This window comes from Montipora capricornis, chromosome 3 (assembly GCF_036669925.1).
Source record: "Montipora capricornis isolate CH-2021 chromosome 3, ASM3666992v2, whole genome shotgun sequence".
Lineage (NCBI taxonomy): Eukaryota > Metazoa > Cnidaria > Anthozoa > Scleractinia > Acroporidae > Montipora > Montipora capricornis.
Window position 1 is genome coordinate 39,041,393 of NC_090885.1, and position 7,500 is coordinate 39,048,892.

General features: G+C 38.8%; 1 protein-coding gene across 1 annotated transcript in view; it reads right to left on the bottom strand.

The window, feature by feature from the left end:
• LOC138043087 (vesicular glutamate transporter 2.1-like) overlaps positions 1-4,176 on the bottom strand; it is an 88,449-nt gene extending 84,273 nt beyond the window's left edge. Inside the window, exon 1 of the mRNA XM_068889208.1 lies at positions 4,058-4,176. The gene's annotated coding sequence lies outside the window, so the exon portion shown is untranslated. The remainder of the gene's footprint in view (positions 1-4,057) is intronic.
• Positions 4,177-7,500: the final 3,324 nt, after the last annotated feature.

The window sequence follows — 7,500 nt, forward strand, 5'->3', positions numbered from 1 at the left end:
CTCTCTCTCTCTCTCTCTCTCTATCTCTCTCTCTCAAATCAATTTTATCATATTATTGTGGACCGTTTCCACACGCATGTCACTCTTATCGAATGCTGTACACTGCGACAGCAATAATGTTTCAAAGAAAAACATTTTTATTTGAATATTGTTTCCAACTTTCTTTTTTTTAATTAGCTTTATTTTGCCCTTAAATGGATTCATTGTCAAAAACAATTAGTTGGAGCTGTCAATCCAATAGGAGTCAAGCGCGTGAGAAATCGTGCGGAGTTTCATTCAACCCAACACGTTTCACATAAAAATAAAAATGAAATTCACGAATAAATATTTTCACTTCTTGTAACCTTTCTATAAAGGTGTTTATCCTCCGAGTTTAGCTCTTCGATCGAGTGGTCATCTAAATCGCAAACAGGTCTGTCTGACCTGCAAAGATTCCAACCCCTTTTGAGTTTTGAAGGAAATTAGGGAGTATTCTTACGAGTCTGCTCAACACAGGGTGTTCAATGGAGAGACTGGGCGAGACATTATAGGTTACTCCTGAGGATACGTATTAAACGTTTTACACTCAGATCGCAAAAAAATACTTAAGATAAGATTTCTTTTTGTTTTCAGAATTTCATGATAATTTGGGAGAATCTAATAAAAATCGGGAAAGCGGGAGGGAACTGTACACATCAAATCGGGAGGGTTGGAATCTCTGGACCTGTCCTTGTCTGATGGAGTTAAATTTCGACTGCTTACTAATGCGACCCTCTACTACTTCTAGTCTTTTCCAGAGTAAGAAAAATAATCTAAGATTTGTGTGTTTGCGCGTCTCAGTTCGCCGTCGTTCGCTGTAGATGACTATTTTCTACTGAAAATTCGATTGTTAGTCTCCTGAGTTAATGGACTGTCATTGAATTAACCAAGACATATTATAAGTTGTTCTTCCTTATTTCCTGCACCAGTCACGAACGGTTAGTCCGTTGTATTCATGTATGTAGCGTCTGTACAGGAAAGCCAAAATATTGGTCAATATTCCGACTATTCCCGCTCTAACGAATAATAGTTGGTTCATACTGAGGAAGAAAAATTCACCTCTCTCTTTTGAAGCCGGTTCACATTGTTTTCTCTTGGGACCATTGTAAGTCCCATGAGAAACTGGAATTAATGCTTGAGCAAAATTTGGGGGGACAAGCAAAGATTATTATGGTATTTTCCGATTCGGCCAGTGAATTTAAAGCATATTAAGAATTCACGATGATCGTGAATTTAGAGGAGAGATCGTGTTGGTTAATGCTATCAACCCATTAGCTAAGACAAGAATATGAACACACTTTGTGGGGTAAAGGGGTAGGGGATTAAGCACTCCAGTCGCAAAATAGCTGACATAACATGTTGGTCTAAAGCTAGTATTATGCAACAAAGAGAGATGATAGTTCCCTCTCAAGGGTGAAAATCCCTTGGCCGCAGAAGGGGTAGTAATGCCCTACAGGAGGTGATAATCCTCCGGGGTAACACTCATTCCCATGGCAACACAGCTATAGGGGTACCGATCCCCAGAATGAATAGCTACCATGAGTCTATGGGTGATAGTGTGACCAGAATGGGAGCACTTAATCCCGAACCCTGACTTTATTGTACTATTAACAAATACAAACACCTCTTAATGAGCAACAAAATGTCAGCAATGTCGTAAAGGAATATATATTATTGACAGTTGACAATAAGTCAAATTGCCAGAGTTCATGTTCTTGAAGATTGTTGACTATGTTGTTGTTGTTTTGTTTTTTGTTTTTTTTTTTGTAGACTATAGCTATTAAGGCTTCCAACAGTGTCTTTTGAGTACTAGTAATTGTGAAATTCTACCACTACAAAGGGAAGAGTGGGAGGGAACTGTGATTCTTGTCAAAGCTGAAGAACAGAATGAATCACTGAACAGAAGCAAACGGAGAAACACGCTTTGATTGACAGAGGGAAAAGCCAGTGCTGTGATTGGACAATAACTGACTGCGCATGAGGCCAGTAGGCTAAATGATCTTTGTGCCCCTGTATTGCTAGCATTTACGGATACATGATTGTTTGCTGTTAGCTTGACTCTAATAAGCTAAAGTTTGTATCATTAACTGTAATTTATATTCTATAAATTTTCTTAAATCCTGTGTCTCCAGGGGCCCGTTTCTCGAAAGTCCCAAAACTTTACGGGTCATTTTTGGGTGTCACAATTACCTCTGTCTCTCAAGACCGGAGGTGATTTAAGTCGTCAAACTTCACATTTAATTTGCTTTTTGTTACCTTGAAAATATCTTAAAAGATCGGCTTTCCTGAACAAGCGGTTGGCAGATTCACAAATAGCTTTCCGGGCCCGAAAAGTTTTCGGGACTTTCGGGAAACGGGCCCCTGAGCGCTTCGTTTTCTCGTGCGATGGGATCTGGGAACGAGAATGGGTCGTCAATAGGCCACTTCGGAAAATACCACAATACACTATGTTTATTATTTTACCACAATACTTTTTGTTTGTCCCCCCAAATTTTGCATAATCATTGTTTCCAGTTTCTCTTGGGACTTACAATGGTCCCAAGAGAAAACAAAAACAATGCTTATGCAAAATTTGGGGGGAACAAACAAAGAGTATTGTGGTATTTTACGAAGTGGCCTATAGGCTATTTTCGAATCGTGCTGCAACAAAAGAACAGAGTCGAGGTTCAGGGGGATAATTAGTACTTTGCTTTGTTCAAAACCAAGGAAAATGCAAATTATTCCCTGAACCTCTGCTCTGTTCTTTTGTTTCTGCACAACTAGCCTGTTGACCAGTATAATTCAGGCCAGATCAGTTATCTTAAGGACGTTCGCGCTAATAGTCTGTGCGCAACTTTTACCGCGCTGGTAACGCGACTGTAATATGTCACGCATTAATCCAAGCAATACCTAAGATCTTCTGGTGACAAAAACACCGGAGAAAAAATTCCAGGCCAGCTAAAGAATGGATCGGGAGGCTGGAAAAGGCCGCTAATTGAGTAGTGGCTGAAAGTTTTGAAAACTCGAGGAAGGTTAGTTATAGTCAGCGACGTTGCGTAAATTTAATCGGGTTGGTTTTTTCAAATCTCATGAAAATAGAGCAAGGCCCGGTTGTTGAAAAGCCGATTGACGCTACTGGCCCCGCTGATATTCGGCAAAACTTAACAGTAGAGGAAGTCAATCTTGAAGAAAAAAAATAAGCAAAAGGAGCTTTCACCAAAAAGTTGAAAAAATGAAACCAAAGTTTACGCTAACCCTCGATTAAGTTAATCGGCTTTCGAACAACCGGGCCCAGAATTACATTGTCTTCCTAATCCACTTGAATATTGCGGACCTACGAGATGTAGCCTCGATCCTCTCTTGGGTTTCAGTCCTTCCCCGACAGGTCACGCAAAATCGTGACAAACGATATTTTCCAAGAGCTTCGCAACATCACGTCGATTTTACTCGTTTAGATTATCAGTGACCCCTGTTGTTAAAGAAATGAATCACTTATTCTTCTTACAATCTACAAAATATGTTTAAATGAAAAAATCACAATGTAAGAAGTCATCTTTTTAAAACTCTTTCTTTCCTTGTGTCCTGAGTTCCGAAAGTTTTTACAACGGGTAGCTCTTGCGACAACGCTCGTTGAGGATTAACTGTATTGTTTACGACATCCCTAGCGGCATGTAATTATCTAAAAACCCACTCCTATGTTTCTATGAACAGAAACCTTCACTCTAACATATTATTTTTAGGATTTTCGACGGATGAGTGGATGAGGCTACATACATCTAATGAAGTGTTTCTCTCATACAGGAAGTAGTTTCACTTCGAATTTATTTTGCGATCATATCTGCTGCAACACCAGTATGAAATTCATATCATTACAAACTGGAAGGGATTAACCACAAAAAGCGAATTTGAAGGGAATCATGATCTGACTAAACTTATTGCATCAGAATTAACAAAACCAAACTGTGATAATTTTATTGTTGCTAAAAATAACAGCTTACCTTTTGCGCAACCCCTCACTTATCGTTCTTAGGTTTTTGTCTTAAACTAAAAGAGAACTTACCTTTTTTCTCGATATTCTTGTTCCCTTGAACGTGATTTGGGTAATTTTCCTACAGCAGGTACATGTCGGAATTTCAGGACACTTGCCGTTGAAAAAGTTGGAAAATTTCGTCGTCAGTTAAAATTCTCGTATTTTCCCCCTTCTTTGAGAAATGTATCAAGTGGATACAAATCTGCTTGAATCGCAAATGTAGAGCTCCAATTCATTCGTTACCGCGAGAGCTTTAAGATTGAAAAAATTGGCAAGAAAAACCTGTTGAAGATAAATAAACCGCCCCCGGTTCCACTTGAAGTGTTTCTTTTTTCGTGGATTATGAATATTTTATTGTAAACACTTAATGTGTGGATTAGCTAGGTTGCGAATGGAATTTGTCTTGAAGGCTGCACTTAGTCGACCCCGGCTAACTTGTGCTTTCCCATTGCCAAAATGCCTTATGAAGTGGTTTTCGGAATCTCTCGGAGAAAAGAAGTCAAAAAGCCACAAATGAGTGGACAAGTCACAGCTACATCAAATACAGAGCAGGAAAATGGTCAATAATTTGAAAAAGTGGATGAGGCAGACAGACATTGAAGGAGAGCGCTGTCTTGCAAACTGCAGACCGCGGACTGCAGACTAACCGTAAATCACAGTTATTGAAAGCTAACCGTTCTAAAATGGGTGCTTAGACTTCAAAACTGTTTATTAGCACTATTTGAAATGAGTGCTTAGACTTAAATACTAATTATTAGCGCTATTTGTAGACAGTCTGCGGTCTGCAGTTATCATGCACCTAAAGGGTACTGAAGAGGACAAAAAAGAAGTTCGAACTTCAGAATTACGTGGCGATGAAAATTAATAAAATGGAAAAGGAAACGCCCCTGAATCCAAATCAACTTGTCCAAATTGTAGAACTTTAAGGGGACTGTGCCGGAATGATCACATAGCTTGGATTTATCATTACAAACAGACTCAGCAAAATTAAGAAAAAAACAAATGTTTTATTTTATCATTCAAAAGAAATAACACTTACAAGAGCCTACAAAATGGCTTCTGATCAACAGATTATGAAATCTTTTTTCCTGACTTTTCAAAGTTTTGTTTTGATCACTTGCTTTTGATTATTACGAATTCGAAGTAAACAAAAGATAGAGCAAATTACTAAGCAAATTAAAAATCAACAATACATCATGTATGTTTCAGTTCTTTTATTACTTTAGTTAAAGATATTTCAATATTGTTTCATAACACAAGCAAACACATATCATCCAACGATAAAATTCACAGGTGAGATCTCAGGCAGCGAAATCGCTTTTCTTGACAAAGTTATTTACCAAGGAGCGAGATTCGAAACAGAATCGATCCTTGACATCAAAACCCACTATAAACAGACTGAGACCTTCCAATACACCCACTATACCTCTTGTCACCCCCCAGGTGAAAACGAGGTTTCGTAAAGGGTGAAGCTATCAGACTCTTACGCACAGACTCCTCGGAAACACATTTACAGGAGGCCAACTCAAATTTTAAAACACGACTTGAAGCTCGCGGCTATCCTAAAAACCTAATAAATGGCACATTTTCTGAAGTAAAATTTTCCGAGGCTTCTCTCTCAACGTCGAAGAATCGGATAAATTGAAGTATGGAGTGTTGCGTCAAAACACTCTTGACGAACTCTATCAACCTTTGGATCGACCCCTTACCACACGCGTCACGCAATCATATACCATCCATTAGTACGCCAAGAACTATCCACTGAGTACGCGGTCGACTCACAAAGACTACCGACTGGTCTTCTCCAAACGCGTGTTGGACCCTGAAACGGCACAAACGTACCCGTGTGGCTACCGACGAATCAATGACGACGACGATTTCGAGGACCTCGACGTGACCAATGCCAACCTTTTCGCTGGATTGTTGTCGGATGACGAGGAAAACATGGACCTCTTGTAAATAGTTCGGGAATGGTTGCCCTCATCTCATGGGGATGTACCCTCGCCACTTGGAATAGAGACAAGGTTTAGCACTAGGCCACCTCAAACGTTCCCACTTGCAACTAGTTCTTTTTTATTTTAATGGCACACGGTCAACGTTGGTACAGTGCCGACCTGGACACTAGTTAACTACAGATAGTTTTGAAAATTGTCTACCTCAACCCGAAATCAAATTTTGCGCATGGAGTTTATCTGCTTGAAATCTGTTTCAGTCCTCTCAGGTTTTCAATCGATTTTAAGTCTATAACTGAAAAGCTGTTATGTTTCATACTCTTATTCATCCTACGTGAAAAGATCAGAGTCACTTTGAATTGTTAGGATCAATACCATTTCGCATTATTTATGACTCCCTCCTTTTTCTAAGGAAGGAAGGTTTTTTCGCCGAAGACGCGGTCAATAGAGATCAACTATTCGAAATTACGCGTAAAAAAATCAAAACTTTCTTGGGATATTTTCCTCTTCTGAAGCTTCGGATGAATCTCTAACAGGGAGATTGTGCAAGAGAAATTTATTAAGTACTTGGGTCTTCTCATTGACTCACATCTCAGTTGGAAGTATCACATTTCACATATTTCAAGAAAGATTAAGAAATGTATTGGCATACTCTCTAAGATATGGCACTATTTGACTGGTCTGGTCCTTGTTCAGTTGTGTTACTCACTTATCTATCCCTTCCTGACTTATAGTCTAATAACCTAGGGGACTACATATCAAACAACTCTCCTTCCTCTTATCACCTTACAAAAAAGAGCTGTCAGAATAATAACATTCTCAGAGTATAATTGCCACTCTAGTCCGCTCTTTCGGAAATTACTCCAACAGATTGCCCTTAATTTTTAAAGATATTTTTTTAGAGTATCAACAAAGTGCATCAATATCAAACCAGACTGGCGAGTAAGATTTCATACTATTTGCCTAAAGCGAGGACCAATTATGGCAAATTTAACATTCGTTTTTTTGGAGCTAAAGTTGGAATTCCATTGAAGAGTCATTAAAATCTAAGAGTCGTACCTGTAGTGTTTGTTGGTCTACCTGTGGTAGACCACATGCATGATGGGATAGGTTTGGAGTGTGTGTAAGAGAAATCAAAAGTGTGTGAACGAAGTTGTTATTAAAAGCTGTTGAGATTCGACTTGGAAGGTGCTGAATGAAATTTTAAATCGTAACAATCGTAGACGCCAATTACCATCGGTTTTTCATCACGATTGTATTGAAATATCGGATCCTAAGGAGATTGCTGATCAATTTTGTAAGTATTTTACTAACATTGGACCTAGCCTTGCCAGCAAAATCCCTAGGTCTCTTAATTCCTTTTCCCATTTTTTGCCTGAACGGCTGGTTAATTCCGTTTTCCTAGAGGTTTACTTCCGAATTCATTTAATGACATGTTTACATTGGCTAATTACATTCATCCTTATAACACTAGAAACTCATCTAATTCCAATTTTTATATTCCATTAGTTCGAACTAATA